This window comes from Callospermophilus lateralis, chromosome 4 (assembly GCF_048772815.1).
Source record: "Callospermophilus lateralis isolate mCalLat2 chromosome 4, mCalLat2.hap1, whole genome shotgun sequence".
NCBI lineage: Eukaryota > Metazoa > Chordata > Mammalia > Rodentia > Sciuridae > Callospermophilus > Callospermophilus lateralis.
Window position 1 is genome coordinate 56,836,653 of NC_135308.1, and position 23,040 is coordinate 56,859,692.

The 23,040-nt window shown below is 34.6% G+C and overlaps 1 pseudogene; it reads left to right on the top strand.

Annotated features, from left to right (window-relative positions):
* Positions 1–4,352: 4,352 nt before the first annotated feature.
* LOC143398251 (CAP-Gly domain-containing linker protein 1 pseudogene) lies at positions 4,353–6,672 on the top strand (annotated as a pseudogene).
* Positions 6,673–23,040: the final 16,368 nt, after the last annotated feature.

The following is a 23,040-nucleotide window of genomic DNA, read 5'->3' on the forward strand; positions in this document are numbered from 1 at the left end:
ACATAAAATACTTACAGAAATGCTACACAAAGAACAACTTGAAAATAAACCCCAGAGCTATTAAGTGAATGATGCTGTTCAAAAGAGCAATTAAGCAAATTAAAATTAAGGAAAAATTAAATCTGTGTAACAAACCAAAATTTCTGTAAGTAATAAAATTCTCCCCATAATAACTAAATGCAAATAGTCTTATCTCTCCAATTAAATGATATAGACTGATTGGATTTAACAAAAAAACAGTGGAATGAATCTGACCTAATTTTCCTATTTACATATATTAATATTCCAGTGGAATAGCAGCATCATGTATATCTATAAGATGCTAATTTATGTAAATAAACTATATATTATATAATGTAATATGTAATACATAAAATAATTATATAATTAATATATGATATATAATTCAGTAGAGTTCAGTAGAAGAAAAGGAAAAGGGGAGGGAAAGGGGAAGTACTGGAGACTTATGAACAAATTATAATTTTGCCAAAATGAATCCTAATGTTATGTATAATGTAAAAGAACTGATAAAATTACAAAAAAAAGACAAAGGCTGGCAAAATGGCTTAAAAAACAAGATCCAACAGTATGCTTTCACAAGAGACTCATAGTTAAAGATTTTCACATACTGAAAGTACAAGGATGGAAAAAATATTTCATGCAAATGGAGTCTGAAAACTAGCAGAAGTAGCTATTGTACTATTTCACAAATTAGATTCTAAGCAATAATTTATCAGAAGAGACAAAGATGATTATATACCGTGATCAATTTAGATTCATCTCAGGGATGTAAGTTTGGTTCAATGTACCTAAATCAATGTATGCAATTCTTTATATAAGTATAATCAAGGACAAAAATCACAAGATCATCTCAGTGTATTCAGAAAAGACATTTGACAAAATTTAGTACTCATTCATGTTAAAACTCTGAAGAAAATATGGATAATAGGAACTTATAATATCATAAAGTTTATATATGAAACATCCAAAGCCAACATCACACTGAATGAAGAAAAACTGAAAATATTACCTCTAAAATGAGGAATAAGATAGGGGTATCCATTCTCACTACTTCTATACAATATAATTCTTGAAACTATAGCAAAACAATCAGGAAGAAAAGGAAATTAATGGGATACAAATCAAAAAGAGAGAAGTCAAATATATTTCTTGAAACTCTAGCCAGAGCAATCAGGGAACAGAAGGAATTTAAAGAGATACAAATAGGACAGAAAGAAATTAAACTACCACTGTTGGCTGATGACATGATTCTATACCTATTGGAGCCCAAGAAAACTCCACCAGAAGACTAGATTTAATAAACAGATTCAGCAAAGAATTAGGTAAAATATAAACATACAAAAATCAATAGCTTTAATATAATCCAATAGAGAATCTGCCAAGAAATAAATCAAGAAAACATTCAATTCACAAAAATCTTAAAAAACTAAATAAACCTAATTAAGGAAGTGAAAGGCCACTACAATAAAAAGTATAAAATACTGAAGAAAGAAACTAAATTAAACCTTAGAAAATAGAAAGACCTACCATGTTCATTGATTAATAAATTATATTAATTAATATTGTCAAAATGGCCATATTATTAAAAGCAATCTACAGATTCAGTACAACCTCCGCTGTAATACCAATGACATTCTTCACAGAACTAGAAAAAATATCTGCAAAATTTATATGGAAGAATAAAAGACCCAGAATAACAACAGCAATCCTAACTAAGCAAGAAGAGCCAGCCTGGAGGCATCACAATGCTTGATCCCAAATTTAGTACAGAGATATACTAACAAAAACAGAATTGCAGTGACATAAAACCATAAACAAATATAAAAGAAATAGAATGGAATTCATAGAGACAAATCCACATAAATACGGTCGTCTGATCCTTGATAAAGGTGCCAAAAGCATATGTTGGAGAAAAAGGTGCTGATAAAATCAGATATCTATATGTAGAAGAAGAAAATTAGATCCCTACCTATCCCACTTCACAAAAATCAACTCAAAATGGACCAAGACCTAGGAATTACACCAGAAACAATGAAACTGTGAGAAGAAAATATAGAGGCAGCACTCCAACACATTGGTGCAGGCACCAACTTCCTTAATAAGACTTCTAAGTCTCAATAAATAAAACTAAGCCCTTCTCCTAGCCAAAAAAAGACAGGAACCACATGCTTGTGGTGGCTGCTGCTACAGTGGTACAGGTGGCAGCAACCAATGGCATTCAAGTAAGGATGGTGCCTGGTAGGTTGGAGCTCCATTTAATCTAGAGACGGACTTCGCTATAGAATAAACACCTATAGTTGATTCAGTGGTTGGAAAATTATTTTATATTTTTTATTGGAGTAGTCTTTCACTTCCTTCATTAGGTTTATTCCTTTTTGATTTTGTTTTATTTTGTTCTGTTTTGTTTTGTTGAGATTATTTTGAATTGAGTACTTTTCTTGATTTCTTTCTTTGCATATTCTCTATTGGATTATATGAAAGCTATTGATTTTTGTAGTAATTCTGAATTATTGAGGAAATGAATATGATAAAACTAAGTGGGCTGAAGATCCCTAACACAATCCTTTAGCCTGGAAGCCTGGAAGACACTTGGAAGCTGCTGTTGCAGTAGCAGTAGAAAAAACAAATATCTGTAAAAAGAATCTCAACTTTTCATCTTCAGATCCTCAAGAGGAATCTGTGGATGACTTTTAAATTGTGCAACATGTTTGGGTGAATGGGAATAAGCCTGGACTTATCCATTACTCGGAGAAACCCATGCATGCCAATGAACTTGGATTATTTTAGGTGAACCCATTGGCAAGAACAATGATTTGGTGGCAGGAATTTGGCATTTCCAAATTCTGTTGGAATTGGGAACTTGAAAAGGAATATTTACCTGACCTTTAAGATTAACAAGGAAGGTGCAAACCAAAGATGAAACCAACAGCCTGCAGATAGCTCATACATATAAAGCTGTTTCTCTTCTCTCCACTTCTGCAGCCAACATTGTGTCCTTCTTCCCAGCCACCCCTTCAATTATTTCCCATAAGTCACCCCAGCCAATAGTAAAGGAATATTCAACCACATCTCAGATCAGTAATCTTATGAAAACTGCTAGTGGATCAATCTCCAATATTTCTGAAGCTGGCTCAGTCAAGAAAGGAGAATGGGGGCCCAGAATTGGAGACCAAGTATGGATTGGTGGCACCAAGCCTAGTGTAGTCCAGTTCCTTGGGGAGACCAATTCTGCCAAAGGGGAATGGTATGGTTTGGAGGTAGATGAAGAATGATGGTATAGTTGCTAAAACAAGATATTTTCAGTGCCAACCTAAATATGTTTTTTTGCTCCAGTCCCCAAAGTTACCAAATTGATTTCCCTTTCACTACATCAGTCAAAGACATGGCTGCCACTATGAGATGCTGAGGGCCACTGTGTCCACCAGCCTAAAGTACAGACCATCTGCCTCCTCCCTCAGCTTCATGAGGAGTTCCATAACCTCCTCTGTGTGCAGCATGCCCAGTTTCAGGAGTACATGCCCTGAAATTGGAAGCCAAGTTGGACCAGCAAATAACAATGGTGGGAGCAGCTGACAGAGAGAAAGTAGAGAAGGAAGGTTGAGGGCCTTCAGTTCCAGGTTGAAGGAGAGTCAATTACCAAAAGTGATCTTGAGGTGGCTACAGTGTCAGAAAAGTCATGTATAATGGAATTAGCGAAAGAGCTAGCACTGAGAATGCAGAATGCAGCTGAATTCAGATAAAGGCTGGAGTCCAATGAGCCTGCTGAGGATGTGGATATGGCACTTCCCCTTTTGAAAAACATAAGCTCTTTGCAAGAAAATATAGAAATCACTCATACTGATCACCAGTGAGAAATAACTTCTCTAACAGAGCATTTTGAGTCCTGAGAAGAGACATATTAGGGGATAAAATCTCAGCACACAGTCACAGAGAAGCTTTCCAAAGATAATAAGTCCTTAAGCAGCAAGATTGACCATGTCAATCAGAATTCAGATGTGATAGTCCTACGGAAGTCCAAACTAGTACCACCATTACGTACCGTCAGCAGGCAATGAAGGAGCTGAAGGTTTCCTTAGGAAGAAGTTGGGATGGAAATGGCAGAGTTTACATTGATTTAAAGATGCAAATAGAAAAACTGAGTTAGATTTCTAGCACAAAATAAAAAATTTGCAGAACAGACAAGATTCTAAACAGTCTGTTCATGCTAAAGAGATAGAGGTCCTAAGGACTCTATTTAGGAAAAAGAGAACATCCTGGAATTCACCAAATTGAAACTGGAAAGAGCAGAAGATCAGAGTTTCATAGAAATGGAAGACATTTTTTTTTTTTAAATGCGGGAAGCCAAAATAAAGCCTGGTAGCATTACCAGAGAGTTCCAGAGGAAAGAGCTAAAGCTTAGTAAGCCTCAGGAAAATTTGAGTGAAGTCAGTTATGTGAAAGAGGCTTTGGACAAAGACCTTCAGATTTTGAAAGAAAAATTTGCTCATGTTTCAGAGGAAGTGGTCAGAGAAGTAAATAAGAAACTGTAAATAAGTTATACCAACAGAAGGAAGAGTTTAACATGCTATTTTTAGTCAGCTTTTTCTCTGCTCTGACTAGAAGACCCAACCAGAACAATTGTAGAGGAAGAAAAGTTTCTTTAAGTGCTCAGGGTTTCATAGGTTTCAATCCATGGACAGCCGGCTCCAGGTGAGGCAGAAACAACATGGTGAAAGAGTGTGGCAGAGGGAACAAGTTCACATGACGTTTAGGAAGAGAGAGGTCTTCACCTGCCAGATACAAATATTTACCCCCCAAGCCACGCCCCAATTCCCACCTCCTCCAGCCACACCCTACCACTTCAGTTACCACTCAGTTGATCCTTATCAGGGTATTAATTCACTGATTGGGTTAAGACTCTCATAACCCAATCATTTATCCTTGAACCTTCTTGCATCGTCTCACACATGCTGTCTTCCGAATTGAAGAAGTTAAGATAAAATTCATCAGATATGGAGGCAAATTTAGAGAGAGGAATGAAAGAGAAGAGCAGTTAATAAAGGCAAAGGAAAAATTGGAAAATGCATTGCTGAAATAAGATGGCAGGAGATAATTATCCTCAGCTGACAAAAATGAACCATGGATTACACCTGAAAGAAGGATGCATAGAAGCGTTACAGCTAAAACTTTCAAAGACTAATGAAAATGCAAGTTTTCTTCAGAGAAGCACTGGGGAAATAACTCTTAAAGTCGGAGTCAGCAGAAAGAAGCCAGAAAACATGAAGAAGATAAGAAAGAATAGGAGGAAAATTTGTTGAATCTGGAAAAGAAACTGGCAATGAGCCACAACTAGTATCAGGATCTAAAAACCAGGTAAGAAAAGAAGCTTTAAGAAATCCTTGGGGCTGGGGTTGTGGCTCAGTGGTAGAGTGCTCGCCTAGCATGCACAAGGCACTGGGTTTGATCCTCAGCACCACGTAAAAGTAAAATAAAGATATTGTGTCCACCTGAAAAAATAACTTAAGAATAAATATTTAAAAAAAAAAAAGAAATCCTGCTGATCCTATAGAAGGCGTGCTATTGGACACAGAGCAGACGCTGAAGGCTGCCCAAGAGAATAAAAGCTTGATGGAGGAGATGGAGGAACTGAAAACAAAGGCTAATAAACCCAGAGCTGTTCAGACTGAAGAAGATGCCATAGAATCAATGACCAAAGAATAGACCAAAACTCTGGCCTCCTTGGAGGACACCAACCAAATGTAGAACAAATTAGACACACTTAAAGAAAACAACTTGAAAAAAATGTGGAAGAGCTGAAGAAACCAAAAGAACTTCTCACTAGAGACAATAAAAACATGGAAGGATTCAAGAAAGAAACAGAAACCCTAGGCAGACATCAGCTCAGAATTCCCCTCAGATTGCAGCATTGTAAGAAGAGAGGGTCACACTTGCTGAGGAGCTGAAGAGAAGCACAGATGAGGTCACAAGTCATCAAAATTGGGAAGAAAAATCTGTGCTCAATAATCAGCTATTAGAAATGAAAAGGAAAGAATCCCAATGCATAAAATACACAGATAAAATAAACTTTCTTGCAGAAATCCATCAGTATTACTAATGGCTCACTCACAGTGAAAGAGGCAGCAACGGAAAGGCTGAGAAATGAGGCTACAGGGTTCAGGAGACAAAATGCCTCTGCCGCCTCCTTGTCCAGTTGTTCAGATTCTGGAGTCTGATAAGGTGTAGCTTGGCTGCGGCAGCTCAGCCACTCCTTAGGATATCAACACAGATATCCAGGCACAAGAGAATGAGAAAGCCCAGGAGAGTCCAATGGACTTCAGTAATAGTGGACCTTCAAAGAAAGAATCAAGACCTCAAGATGAAGGTGGAGATGATGTCAAAAGCAGCTCTTAATGGCTATGGGGATGACTCAAACAATTACCATAGGGCTGACCAAAAGAAACCATCCAAAAAGAAGCCCCACCTCTTCTGTGACATTTGTGACTGCTTCCATCTTCACAACACAGAGGGTTGTCCCATCCAGGCACAGATATATGAGGACCCTCTGTATTCCATGCACCATGGCAGTTTGAGTGAGGAGTGGCCACACTGTGAAATCGGTGAGATACATTCAAGCACTAGGCAACCAACTGCAATGATAACTGGACCTGCTGATGAGCCTTCGAGTGCAGAATGGGCTTTCAGAGATGCACTAGCATTTAAGCAAGTTAACATCCACAATGCATGCAAAGACATCAGGAAAACTCATATTGTTTTGACCCGCATAGAGAAGTCTAAGAAAATATTTTGGTTTTCAACAAATCACCCTTTAGTCTCTCCTTATAAGTTGGAATAGTAGGTGAGATTTCACCTTTAATTTTGTTTCCCTGATTTTAAGTTTTAAGACATGGCACCAGATGCTGTTACATTTATTTTCCTAGAGAAACCTTATAAAACAAGCCCTACTCTTATAATATCTTATTTAAGAAACTTTAAATTATGCCATTATTTTTCTTTTTTTTAAGAGAGAGTGAGAGAGGAGAGAGAGAGAGAGAGAGAGAATTTTTTTAATATTTATTTTTTAGTTATCGGCGGATACAACATCCTTGTTTGTATGTGGTGCTGAGGATCGAACCCGGGCCGCACGCATGCCAGGCGAGTGCGCTACCGCTTGAGCCACATCCCCAGCCCCATTATTTTTCATATTTGCATAAATGTTTCTGTGCTGCATCTGTATATTTAGATTTTTTGGTTAAGCTTTAATGTTGAAATGAGTTGTAAAAAAAAAAAAAGGTACCATTAGGCATATTCCTTTACTCATTTAAAGTATTTTATCCTTAAGAAATCACACAGATCTTTGCCCTGTTATCAGTAGCACCATTTTTTATAGGATTGACAATAAGTGAGACTATAAATCATAAAATAGGTAAAAGGAGAGGAAACTCCCAAACTGTAGTGGGGACATTTTATAATCTGTATGCTACACCCCACTTAGTCAATTCTGGTGTCTTTTTTCATTGGTTTTATATAATTTTAGCTTTTATATGTATATATTTTTTACAAAAATATATACGCTGTGTACTTCTTTTCATATTTTTACTTTATAAAAAAGAAAACACTTGTAACAATCATCAGGAAGTAACAGACTAGGCCAAAAATAGAATCATGTAGCTTCACAACTATTTTATCTTTTGTTTCTACTTTGCTTTTTTTTTCTAGGTCTAAATATCTCCTATCTAAATAGTTGGAAGAGTTTCCTCCAGTTATTTTGTCCTTCTCTAGCAGATAAGCCCAACAGCAAATTACTAAATCATTATAAAACACCTAAACTAGCCAATCTACAGGCTTCCTTTATAAGTTTTTTAAAAACTGTTTTTACATGAATGTATGATGAGAGAATTAACATTAACAATTTTGGATTTTGTTATCACAAGATAATAAAGTGAAGGACCTTAACCTCCAGAATACTTTATCAACGAGTCTGGATTTATTTATCTTTATTTGAATGTCTTCCAGAATATGTGAAGAGTAATAAAATGTATCTTCCATGTTACATGTAAATGAGAACTTCTATAATTGTAGATATGCCTTTGATGCATTTCCCCCTCAAAATTATAAATTATGTCTTTGATAAATGAATATTAAAATGTTGCTAGTTGGAAATTTTGGTTAATATAAATGATTAATAAATGGTTTATGTTATAATAAATAAAACTAAGAACCAATAAGTGAAATAACAGTAAATTTAAAAATCTCTGCACAACAATCACAACAAAATAAGAATATGAAGAAAGAGCATATAGAATGGGAGAAAATCTTTGCCAAATATCTGACAGGGGATAATGACCAGAATATAAAGAGAACTCAAAAACTCTTAACAAAAATACAAAAAACCCTAATAACCCACTCAATAAATAGACAAAAGATCCAAAGAGACATTTTTCAAAAATGGAAATACAAATATATATATTCAATATCCTTAGCAGTTGAGGACATGCAAATCAAAACTTTCCTGGGATTTAATAGTCATAATAAAGAACACAGAAAAACAATTGCTTGAAAGGATGTAGAAAAAAAAGTTACACTTATATGTTGTTGGTGGAGCTGCAAATTAGTACCACTTTGAAAAGTAGCATGAAGATTCCTAAAAGATCAGGAAGAGAACCATCATAAGACCAAGCCATCCTACTCTTTGGTATTTATCCAAAAGAACTAAAACCAGCATAATACAGCAATGCATGCATACCAATTTTTATAGCAGCACAATCCACAATAGCCAAGTTATAGAACCAACCTAGATACCCATCAACGGATGAATGAATAAAAATACGTGGTAAATATACACAATGAAATTTTATTGAGTCACATAGAAGAATTGAATTATGTCATTTGCTTGTAAAGGATGGAACTGGAGAACATCATACTAAATGAAATAAACCAGGATCAGAAAGTCAAGCATCAATTATTTTCTCTCATATACAGAAGCTAGAAAGTTAAAATGAATTTAGAAAAGGGACTCTTGTGAAAACAGAAGAGAGATCAGTAGACTAGAAGCAGAGGACGAAGGGGGAGGGAAAAGGGAGTGAAAGGGAAAAGTGGGAAAATAAATTGACCAAATTAGGCTATGTACACATAAGAATACATCACAGAATATTTTAATTATATGCATAGCTCTAATGCACCAATTTAAAAAATAAATAGAAGGAAAATTAATGGAAAAGAGAAATAAGACATAGGGAAGGAAGAGGGAAAGAAAAAATAAATACTGGGGATTGAAATGGATAGAACTATGTTATATGTATTTATTCATATGTCAAAGTGAACTGCATTATTATGCATAAGTCACTCACCAAAACAGAAAAAAACTCACAAAATAAAAATCTAATCCAAGATAAACAAAAGGCACACATAAAAACTAAAAAAATAAGAACAGAGGAAAACATAAAAGAATAATGATTTTATTCTTTTTTATTGCTTAGTAAAATTCCATTGTGTATACATGCCACATTTTTTTAATCCATTCATCCATTGAAGGGCATCTAGGTTGGCTCCACAGTTTAGCTATTGTAAATTGTGCTGCTATAAACATTGATGTGGCTGTGTCCCTGTAGTATGCTGTTTTTAAGTCCTTTGGCCCATTTGTTAATTGGGATATTTTTGTTTTGTTTGTTTGTTTGTTTTATTTTGTTTTTGGTGCTTAGCTTTTTGAGTTCTTTATACACCCTAGAGATTAGTGCTCTATCTGATGTTTGAGGGGAAAAGATAATGCTAAGTGAAGTTTGCCAATCCCAAACAAACAAATGTTGAATGTTTTCCCTGATATAAGGAGGCTGACTCACAGAGGTATAGGGAGGGGAATCATGGGAGGAATAGATGAATTGTAGTTAGGGAAGAGGGTGGGAGGGAAAAGGAGGGAGCAGGGGATTAGCAAGGATGGTGGAATGTAATAGACATCATTATCCAAAGTACATGTATGAAGACAGGAATTAATGTCAATATCCTTTATATACAAACAGAGATATGAAAAATTGTGGTATATATGTGTAATAAGAATTGTAATGCAAAAAAAAAACCAGAATACATATATGAAGACATGAATTGGCATGAACATAATTTATACACAAATATATGAAAAATTGTGCTGTATATGTGTAACAAGAATTGTAATGCATTCTGCTGTGGTGTATTTATAAAATAAAATCAATTAAAAATAACCCACTTTAATCTAATGTATGAAATATGATATGTCAAGAGCTTTGTAATGTTTTGAACAACCAATAAAAAAAAGAAATAAAAAAAAAATGAAATATCAGAGTTAAACCCTGATAGGTCAATAGCTATATCAAATGTGAACAGTCTATGCTTGAGATCAGTGAATCTGGTGGATTAAGGACCTAAAAACCTCTCTTCCATATAAGGTAGTAAACATTAAGAGAACCAACTATTTTAGAACTCTGGAAACTAACCAAAAGCTTGCAGCACCTAGGAGAATCTTAATTCATAATAAATACAATCTCAGGAAAATAAGTAAACTTTTGTGATATTTTAACTTACCTTACTCCAATCCCGTTTCTCACCCATTTTTATTCTCAAAAACAACAGTTTACAGTCACTAACTAGGGGCTTGCCAGTCTTGGAAGCAGATTAGGATTGGTTTTGGTTTGTTTGTTTTCTTTTGCAACACCACATTTCTAGATAATTGCCATTATTTTATGCATGTCTGAAAGACCTCAATCAGAAGGCTGTCTTAATTTGACCTAACTTATTGCTTACCAGAGTGAAACCTCTTCTGTCTCAGTGCTTTCTCAAAGTCTATCAGAGGAACTTACTTAACCTTTTGGTTATCTGAAGTACTAAATAACAAGGTACAAAGAATAGCCTTTCCAAAGAGCTTAAAAATAATAGCTGAAGAATGAGATGTATTTTGTTATGGTTGGTATCTGAGGTGTTCCCCCAAAGCTCCTGTGTTAATTCAGTACTATTTAAAGGTAAAAAGATTAGATTACGAGAACAATCACCTAATTGGCCTATTCTATTTTGAATGGACTAATGGAAGGTAGCTGTAGGCAGATGGGGTATGCCTGGAGGAGGTGGGTCACTGAGGGTCCATCTTCCCCAAGACCTCTTCCTCTTTGATGCTTCCTGGCTTACATAAGCAGAACAAAACAACACTCCCTCACCATGCCCTTCTGCCATGATGTTCCACTTCATTCTGGGCCCAAAGCAATGGACGAGGCCAACAGCAGACAGAATCTCTGAAACATGAGCCAAAATAAGCTTTTATTCCTCTAAGTTGTTCTTGTTGGGTATTTTGGTCATCGTGACAAAAATCTAACTAACAAATCTACAGAAGGCTGTGAAAAGTTGCAGCATCTGCCCTGGAATCTGGAAGGCCTTATGTGTGTGTATAGGGCTGTGCCCTCAACCAAAATAGGCCAGAGAAGGACCTGAACTTTTACATGTTGGTAAACGTGAGGCTTTGTAGAAGCAGGAAATGAAGGCTAATGTAGACTTGTATACTTTCTGTCTGAATGTGGGAGACATGTGAAAACAGAGCTCAGAAAAGATTGAAAGACTAATTGGATCCAGGCATTAAAGAATCCCTACCCAATCATTAAGATTTCAATGCCCAAACATGACAAAGGACACTATAGGAATAGTTCAGAGAAGTTGCTAACTAAATAATCAATATAACATACAACAACATCAAAATACACTAGATCAGGAATGAATCCACTGAAAGAGAAATTAGGAAAACTACTCCATTCACAATAGTCTCAATAAATAAATAAATACCTGGAAATCAATCTAACAAAAGAGGTGAAAGATCTCTACAATGAAAACTACAGAACACTAAAGAAAAAAATGGAAGAAAACTGAGAAGATGGAAAGATCTCCCATGGTCCTGGATAGGCAGAATTAATATTGTCAAAATGGCCATACTACCAAAAGCATTATACAGATTTAATGCAATTCCTATTAAAATCCCAATGACATTCTTCATAAAAAAAGTAATCATGAAATTTATTTGGAAAATAAGAGACCCAGAATAGCCAAAGCAATCCTTAGCAACAAAAGTGAAGCAGAAGGCATCACAATACCAGACTTTAAACTATACTACAGAGCTATAATAATAAAAACAGCATGGTATTGGCACCAAAATAGACTTGTATACCAATGGTATGGAATAGAGGACACAGAGACAAACTCACATAAATATGGTTATCTCATACTAGAGAAGGGTGCCAAAAACATTTACTGGAGAAAAGATAACCTCTTCAACAAATGGTGCTGGCAAAACTGGAAATCCATATGTAGCAAAATGAAATTAATCTTCTATCTCTCACCCTGCATGAAAATCAACTCCAAGTGGATCAAAGCTTTAGGCACTAGAACAGAGACCCTGCACCTAATAGAAGAAAAAATAGGACCAAATCTTTACCACTTTGGCCTGGGATCTGACTTTCCTAATAAGACTCCTAAAGTGCAAGAAATAAAATCAAGAATCAATAAATGGGATGGATTCAAATTAAAAAGCTTCTTCTTAGCAAAGGAAACAATTAATAACGTGAGCCTACCAGATTGGGAAAAAATCTTTACCACATGCCCCTCCCATAAAGCATTAATCTCTAGGATATATAAAGAACTCAAAAAACTTAACACCAAAAATCCAAATAACTCAATCAATAAAAGGGCTAAGGAACTGAACAGACATTTCACAGAAGAAGAAATATAATTGACTAACAAATATATGAAAAATTGTTCAACATCTTTAGCAATTAGAGAAATGCAAATCAAAACTACTCCAGTATTTTACCTCACTCCTGTCAGAATGACAATCATCAAGAACACAGGCAAAAATAAATGTTGGTAAGGATGTGGTGGAAAAGGTACACTCATACATTGCTGGTGGGGCTGCAAATTGGTGCAACCACTATGGAAAGCAGCAGTATGGAGATTCCCTAGAAAACTGGGAATGGAACCACCATTTCACCCTGCTACCCAACTCCTTGGTTTATACCAGTAAAAATACTCTGTCCATCTACAACTAAAAAGAAAAATATTTAAAAGAAAAGAAAATTTCAATGTAGCAAGAAAGAAGTGACCCATGCTATTCAGGAGATCTACAATTGGTGATACAGGCCAACGGTTGATTGGATAATAGATACAATGGGCTGAAAGATGATTATCCAATAATTCAACAATAAAAGCACTTTCCACAAAGAAAAGCCAAGGAACAGATGGATCCATTGATGGGTTCCACCAAATATTTAAAGAATGGTTAACAACAATTCTATATAAACTCTTTCACAAAGGAAAAAAAAATAGAAATAGAAGAAATACAGCCCAGAACATTCTGAGACCAGTTATAAACTAATTGCAAAATCAGACAAAGAGATCATGAGAAAATTGCAGATCAATATTCGCAGATTAATAAAAATTCTTGATGACTAACACTGAAATTTATTCAAGGAGCACAATGTTAGTTCAATGAACAAAAAATCTATTCATGCAATGGATTATAACCTAATTTTAAAACTGTAGGAAGCCAGGCATGACTCTACATGCTTGTATTCCTAGCAATTTGGGAAGTTGAGGCAGCAGGATCTCAGTTTCAAGGCCAACCTCAGCAATTTAGCAAGACTCTCAAAAAAATAGCAAGACCTGGTCTCAAAACATAATTTTAAAAAGCTGAAGATGTAATTCTGGGGAAAAGTGCCCTTGGGTTCAATCTCCAGTGCCAAATAAATAAATAAACAAACACACAGCCCCACCCAAAGGAAAAAAAAGACCATGATCATAAACACAAAATAATCAAAGTTTTCCCCCATGAGATTCAAAACAAAATATAAATTCCACTCTTCACACTTCTAAACAAAACTGTAATGTAATATTATATTGAGGGAAAATAGGCATGGAAAAGAAATAAATACTATCCAGATTGATTGGAAGAAATAAAATCATATATCTTTGCATTTGACAATTGATTGTGTTTATCAGGGGAAAGGAGTGGTATCCAGGTGTGCTCCACCACAGAGCTACATCTTCAGCCTTCTTCAAATATTTATTATGAGACAGTCTTACTAAGTGTCTAAGTTGACCACAAAGTTGTGATTCTCCTGCCTCTACCTTTCTAGTAGCTAGGATTACAGGCATTGCCACCATACTCAGCTAATGTGATCTTGAATATCCAAAATTCTAAGGAATTCATTAATAAAAATTATTAGACTTCATAAGCAAGTTCAGCAAAGTTTCAGGACACAAGGTCATATAAAAAGTCAGCTGTATTTCTATACACTAGCAATAAAGAATCTGAAAATAAACTTTTAAGAATAATTCTACTTATAATAGTATTGAAGAAAATAAAATACTTAGAAATATTTTTAAAAAGAAATATAAAATTCATACACTGAAAATTACAATGTCATTCAAAGGAATTTAAAAAAAATCTAAATAAATATTCAAGGATTAGAAAATTTAGCACTGTTTAGATGTGATATTTCACAAATTCATCTACACTTTCAAACAAACACTAATAAAATCCTGTTGACTTTTGCAGATATTAACAAATTTAATTTAAAATTTATATGAAAATACAAAGAATAATTAAAACAATTTTGAAAAATAAAAACAAAGTTGAGGGACTTTCACTTCCTAATTTTGAAACTGACTAGAGAGCTATAGATATCAAGATACTTGTGGCTCTCACATTAGGTTGGACAAATAAATCAGTGGAATAGAATTGAAAGTGTAGAGATTAAGCCATATATTTGATTTTTGACGATTGTTTTTTTCTACAATTGTGCCAAGGCAATTCAAAGGAAAGATCAATCATTTCAACAAATGGTGCTAACTGTATATTCACATGCAAAAAAAGTGAACTTGGACTACTGCTTCATGCCATGTTCCCAAATGAGCTTATAATGAATTGAAGACATAAAAGGAAAAGATAAAATGTAAAACTCTTGTAGGAAAACAAATATGAATCTGTATGATGCTGGGTTAGGTTATTATTCCTTACATGCAACACTTAAAATACAAGTAACTAAAAGACAAGATAAATAAATTGAACATAATAAAAATGAAATACATCTGTACTTCAAGATGTCATAAAGATACAAAGAAATAACTGAGGAGAAAAAATATCAGCATATCATATCTGATGAAGTTCCTGTATCTAGAATATATGAAGAGTTCAAAATAACTCAATAATAAAAAGATAAATAATCCAATTGAAAAATGGACAAAGTATTTGAATAAAAATTTCTTCTAACATATGCAAATGGTTAAGTCATATTAAAAAATTCTCAACAGCCTTAGTTATTGGGGAAATACAAACCAGAGCTATAGTAAAATAAAATTATACACCCCCCCTAGGATGACTACAGTTAAAACAAAACAAAACAAAACAAAACAAAAAAACACCAAAGACAATAGTGTTGGTGAGGATGATGGCAAATGAGGACCCTAAAACACTATTTGTAGAAATGCAAAATGTTGTATATACTGTGGAATATAGTTTGATAGTCTCTCTCTCTCTCTCTCTCTCTCTCTCTCTCTCTCTCTCACACACACACACACACACACACACACACGGCAAGTGTATGTGTGTGTGTGTGTGTGTGTGTGTATATACATATATACACACACCATCAAGAATAAAAAGGAACAAATGTGTGTGTGGTGAATGTATATGTATATGTGTGTGTGTGTGTGTGTGTATCCTGGTACTAGGGATTGAACCCAGGGGAACTTGCCACATCCCATCCCCCACTAAGCCCATATTTATTTTTCATCTCGTAACAGGGTCTTACTAAGTTGCTTAGAGCCTCACTAAGTGCTGAGGCTGACTTTGAACTTGTTATCTGCCTACCTCAGCATCTTAAGCAGTAGGGATTAACTGCATCATGCACAGCTAGTTTGGTAGTTTCCAAAAGTGTAAACATAGAGATCTCATATGAATCAGCATTCCTCAGGAACTATCATGCTCAGAATTCTATTTTTTTTCTTTTTTTGTAAAAGAAATGATATTAGGATATAATATTTATTTATCTATTTCTTGATGTTAAATACCACTATCATTGTTTTAAAAGTATTAATCATTCAACCCCCAATGGAACTATTTTACGAAATAGACCTCATGAAATTAAGCCACAGAGAAGTTGGTTAACGTGCCTTTGATCAGTTAACTAATAAATTTAAAATCTTAATTACAATAACAGGATATTTAGCTTCCAAAACTACATTATTAAACATTAATAGTGTATAATACTTATCAAATTACAGCATGATATCAGCTTTATGCCATATCAGAATCAAAAGTGAACCTTAAGGATCATTATCCATTGTAGTGATATTACTAATAAGTCTGTTGCTTACATGTCATAGTCACTCTAATGAGGAATGTGGAAACAGAATAAAAGAAGTAAACAGAAACTTTAGTTTTTTCATTGGAAATGTGAGTAACAGCAATGAATAATCCAAAGTCCAAATGGTTAATGGCTAGGGAAATTGGAAACCAAACTGGAACTCATGGGTCTTCTTTTTTTCCTATTCTGTTTCTTTTATTCCAATATCCCTCCCTTAGGAAAGGAATATATAATAAGATATATAGTAAGATACTGTTACTATGGTATCCATAACTAGACATTCTGATCTTCTTTCCTAAAGCCATAACAAAAGATATCAAAGCTGAAACAGGTGATCTATGACAACATTAAGGAAGAGAAGTGTGGGGCTGGGACTGTAACTCAGTGGCAGAGCTCCTGCCTACCACATGTGAGGCACTGGGTTTGATCCTTAGTATCACATAAAAATAAACAAATAAAATTAAGGTCTGCTGTCCATCTACAACTACAAAACAAAAAAAAAATTTTAAAAATGAAATGTCAATTTTTTATGACACTGTTAGAGGGGTCTTCAAAACAATATATCTGTGCCTCAATGTGTTACAATAATTGGAAAAAAATAATTTAATTCTCTCAAACAGTATCTATTCTATTCCTAATACCATGATGAACCCAGAGGACAAGGACAAGGCAAGCAATAGTTAGTTGTTTTTTTCCTTCTCCCAAAGGAGTTTGCCCAAAAAATTTTTAGAGCCTCTGCCAGCCCTACTTTTTCACCAGGCCTAGCAGGCCCAGCCAGGGTAACTTAAGCCATTGACTGTTATTGTTATTGCAAACCTGAAGCATGAGCATGTCTATTGTAACATGCAGAGATTATTTTCTCTATCTACAAAATTAAGTATTCAACATTTTGACTTGCAGCCCTCTGAGTTATTAGGAACCTCATCAAAAATTTATGGAAAAAAAACATAACAAACACATTTGATTCAATTTATTTGTTTATACATATATGCAACACACTTAATTTTCTCTCAAACATCTCTCATGTATTTTATAAAATATAGGTATGTTGAATTTATTATTTTTGCTAATAAAAAAAACAAAGAGGTCAAGAGCTCAGTGATCCAAGCAAACTTCATAAAAAAATATGTTTTACATAATATTATCTTTGACTCTAGTAGTCAGGGATTTGCACGGATAAGGTGTGATACAATTCTTCCTGTGGGTATTTTCTTTGATGCCCGGGTCTGTGCACAGGAAGATATAAATTCATTGTTCTGCATATCAAATGTAAGCTGCTTAAGAATGTGTTCTGATTCAAATAAAGTGAACTGATAATAAATGAGCTGCCCAAATAATCTTCCCCGGTTTCTTCTAGAACATAGGAGTTTAGCTTAGTCAGTGTCTCAATTTTATTGATTTCACAATAACAATCCATTTCAATTTTCCAAAGCTTTTCTGAGAAGGAGGCCCACCTACCACACCTAACTCTGTGAAAACATGTTGTTTAGTGCTGATAGAGAGCATGGAAGAATGGGCTCTGATTAAGATTGGCTTTGACCTCAGCATGGTTGTAGAATTCAGCATTCACCTTGACAACAGGTAAACAGATCAGATTGCGGCAGGCCTAGTCACTAGGTGAACATAAACAAAGCTCCACAGTTCAACCTGAACCATAGAAACGCTAGAACTTTGCCAAACTTGTCTCTGACCTTGACTCTGCAAAGGCTAGAATAACTAATGAGAGTTTGTGACTACCAGAAGTCGAGCCCTCACTATCAAGGACAAGATTAGACTGTTTCAACATTAGGTTACCTAGCTGGTTCCTCTTGATGCTAGCATGCCTTATTCTGAAATTCTAGAGCATTTATTTAATTAAATGCAATTATAACAAAGAACAAGGATCCAATAGAGGTCATTTCTCAGAGTTATATTGTCAGCACACATCTCTCTTCAGTCATAATTTAATCACATTTCAAAGAGTTTATTTTTAATTTGTATATCTAGAGATATTTTATATGAAACAAATAACTCAGGACCGAGTACAATATTCCAAGACCCAGTGTAATTTATACAGAAAGCTGGATATTTATTACTGATGTTAGAGGTTATTAAGTTATCTGAAAGGTATAGACTTCATTTCTCCTTTCAAGAAACAGAGATTTATATTGCTTATTTATTCCCAACTGTTGAATATCTGAGTTGTGCTCAGAAAAGAGATTAAAAATACTTGATGATGCCAGTGCCTGGCATAGCAGCAACTCAGGGAATTTCACAGAGTTTTCTTACAGATTGTTTTTGAGTAAGTGTGTATATGTGTCTCTGAATGTCTGGTTGTGAGTGTCATACCCAATAAAAGACACATGTTCTGACAGATTATTGAGAAATGGTCTATTGTTTCATTCTTATTGAAAAGTTAGAAGGAGGGAAATTCTTCAAGGTATTTTCCAGAATTAGCTTTTTTCCATCGGAATAGTATTAGTCCCTGGTGAAACCCTGACCATTGGACACACATTCATTCCATTTTAGCTTTGCTACAAATTATCTCTATGTCCTCAGCTGAGGCATTTTACTTTTAGTATCTATATTATCTCATTTGTAAGTTGGACTGTCAAAATTTTATTATTCTATGTTTATGAGTTAAACTGTGAGTTGAGATTAATTCCCAGATAATCCTGCTCTTAGACATGAAGAAGATGAATCTGAGGTGTTGGCTTTCCACTCCACATCCCAAATTTCTCTCTAGTACATAATTACTCATTCCATAGAGGTTTGAGTTTATGATCTTCTAAGGGTGCTAGTTGCTATGCTGTGCAATTCTCTAGATTGCACAGGCTTTGGGGATGACTCAAAGCAGAAGACAAGTTTACAACATGTATTTATCCTTGAGGTGAAAAAAAAGATTCAGTTAATACATCAATCTTTTCAACCTCTTGGGCAATGACAATGTCATGTAGGAATATGGGGAACAATGACATACACTAAGAACACATCACTGTTGATAGAAACATACATTTATATTTATCTCCAAACTTTATTGGAGGAACCTTAAAAATTTTTGGAAACAGGTCAAAGTAGGAACATTTACAAATCTTGGAAGAGATTTAATCTAGCCTGTTTGGTTAGTGCTGTGACTGCAGGAAAGCATTGTTCTTACTTATAGTTTCCATAACCAGTGGGGAAAAAAGGTGTTCTCAAGAGGTGGAAAGAACAAAGTGCTAAGATACAAGGGCCTTGAACCCTGACTTGAAACTAGTACTGACAAGCTCTGAGACAGAAAACAAATCATTTTATGGTCTTTGATGACAATACTTAAAAAAAAGATATTAATCTCCAAACTAAAATTAGATTATCTCTAGGATTCTATAATATCTTTTTCTTTTGTACAACTATTTTTGTTAACATGTGGTGTGTTTCAGAGATTGATAGATTGAGTCTTTTTTAAAAAACAAAACAAAACTTCTATGACTAAAAATTCTAAATCAAAGTGCAGAGAGCAGTGCTTCCTTCAAGATCCTTTCCTTCAAATTTTCATTCTGATTTTCCTTACTTTTCAGACCACTTCGCCATTGCAAGTCTCCTCATGCCAATAATGCATTACTCTTAAGAACTCTCCAACTTCTTTTTCTATCAAACTTTGACTTTTCTCTTTTTCATTCTTTCCAGTTTGCTATTCAGTGAACAAAGGTAATGATGTAAACAAAGTCTTTATATATTACAATTAAGGCTTTTGGAAATCAATGTCTTAAGTAACAGGGAAAAGTCAAATGATCTAAAATACAAAGGAAGCCACACCTAGACATAGCATAGTCAATTTGTTAAAAGTGAAACAGCCATTCCTTAGGAGGGAATCATGTCAAGAATAACCGCTAACTTCTCATTAGGAACAATGCAAGTTAGAAAAGAGTGGAATAAACTATTTAAAACACAAACCTGTTAACTTGGAATTCTGTATTCAGCAAAGATATCCTTTAAAAATTAGGCAAAGACATTTTCAGATAAAGAAGAGGATTTTTATTTTTTAACCAGCAGACTTTTACTACCAATGAATCAAAGAAATTTCTTCAAACTGAAGAAATCTGAATAATTTTTGTGGATAATTTAATGCACAGGAAATAGAGCTTAACTACCCTTCTCCCAAGTTTCAATTTGGGTTGTACTAAATGACTTGCCTCCAAAAAAGAAAAGACTGAAAAAAGGAGAAAAGAACATTTGCAGTTTTCCAGTGGAGAAATCTATAAAATAGTACCTTGTTCAGATAATGAAGGTTAATGTTAAAGATGAGTGACACTGATAGCATGTCTTGATATGCCATGAGAATGACACTTCAGCCCTGTGGTCTTCCTTCTAAAATCCATACTCAAGTCTAACTAGGAGAAAGAAATCTCAACAAACACAAATTGATGAATAATCTGCATAATGGCCTGCCATCACAACGCTCAATCAAACATAAGGAGCAACCAAGAAACTGTCATAAGTCAGACAAAACTCATACAGCATTGTGTCAAAATGCAACATTGTCTCCTGGAGAGGATCCTAGAACAACAACAACAAAATGTCATTGAGTCAAAACTAGTAAAATCAGAATAAAATTTTGATTTTAATTGTAGCATACAAGTGTTGTTTTTTGTGGTGACAAATTTACTATATTATGGTAAGGTGTTAGCAATAGAGGAAATAAGGTGACATGTATATAGAAACTTTCTAAATAATGTTGTAACTTTAAGCCTATTTTAAAATTTTAAAAAAAATCTAAGGAGAGAGAGATAATAATAACTACAAGAGAAATAGATAAGAGAAGAACTGCTTCACTAAAGAGGTAAAGATTAAAGAGGTATGTAGAAGATGAGGCTTAAGAGACATGTGAATTTAGAATTAGGTTTGTTTTCTTTTTTTATTTTTATTATTATTTTTTTTATTTTGATATTTTTTATTGGTTGTTCAAAACATTACAAAGCTCTTGACATATCATATTTCATACATTAGATTCAAGTAGGTTATGAACTCCCACGATCAGCTCTCTTTCCTCTGACAGGTTTCCACCTTCAGCCATTTCCCAGTCTCCTATCTGCCTATCCAAAGGTGAGAAGTCATAAAATATCAGCTCTGTCTGTGTACATGAAAGCAGTGCTGAGTGTTCACCTGAAGTTGCTGGAAGAAGGTGAGAAGGGGAGCCTACAGGAACTTGCCATCTTACCACCTCTATGTATGTGCATCAAGACAGTTGATGTGCACTGATGGAGAATTATTTCATACCACTGATGTATCGAGGTAGCAATTATTTTTCCTGCTACCGGGATCCCCACTCAGATTCCATGAGAATCTGTAATAGGATCATGACCTTGGAATCATAGCTAATTTTCCCCTCTCTTAGCAGCTATGGAGACTATTGCGATTGAAGTAAACTTATGAAGCTATAGAAATTTTGAGAAGATCATGTAATGCACATACAAACTTTTAAAATAGACTTGGTTTTACCCTTTGATAATTTTATAATTTGCTGGGCCCCTTAACTTACATCTTCCACATCGAGGAACAGAACTCTCTGTTTATAGGATATTTGTACTGATCAAAGTGGTACCTTCTATAGCATTTAGTCATCTTAAGAAAAGGCCAGATGGCTGGTTCTGATACCCTTGTTGAGGAGCAACATTCTCTTGAACCAGCTCTTATTCACACACTGTCTATGAAGCCAGTAGGAAGTAGTGACAAGTTTGTACTTCAAACAAATCTTGATTTCAATTTTTTTTCTCTGACCATGGACAAGTTACATAATATCTATGTGGCCTAATATCCTCATTCAAAAGATATAGATAATAACTTCTTCTGACCTTAAATGGATGTTTTGAGATTCTAATGAGTTAATGCACAAGAAATATTTATAATTTTCTACAAAAACTTAAAGTTTTGATAGACCACAGGAAACAAATATGATGATGACAATAATACCACATGGCTGGGCAGAGCATTGCTATTGCCATTTAACAGATATTAAATTTTCATCCCTCCACGGTATTGTGGGCATTCTGAACCACCTATTTAGATAACATATTTGTTCTACTAGGGCATTTCACACTGTGTTTCCTGGTCCTGTGGAAATAAATATAAATTCAGTAGGAAACATGTAGCAATAGGAGGGATTTTTGCCCATTAAATGTATTTTCCTTTATTTTCTTTCAAATTGTTCCTTACTTACACTAAGACCTAATTTCCCTATCAGTGCTGCTGCTTAAGTATATTGATTCTGACTCCCCTCTGGTGTCTTTGGAGGTACAGCTCAAATAGATCAAGAGAAATGCAAAAATTATTCCCAAAAGTGAGTGAAATCAACAAAAGATTCATAGCAGCTAAAAGAAAACTGTTGGGAGTAAAGGAGAGAAAATAAACACAATTGAGGCAGAGGTACAATGAAGAGTTCCCCAACAGCTTTGCATTCATGGATTCTGTTTGTCGGGTGGATAGTTGCATGCAAATGTAAGTATTCAGAGGATGTTTTAAAAAACACACATAAAACTCATATACAAATAAGCTTCAGACTTACATTATGCAAAATGGTTGTTTATATAGCTAATCTTCTGAGACTAGGAATTGGAGGAATAAGGGACCATTTTTTGCAGTGTGATCCAAAACAAAAAGAAATTATGACTGGATAGTTAGCTTAGGGATTTTAAGAAATTCTGTTAGTATGGTTATT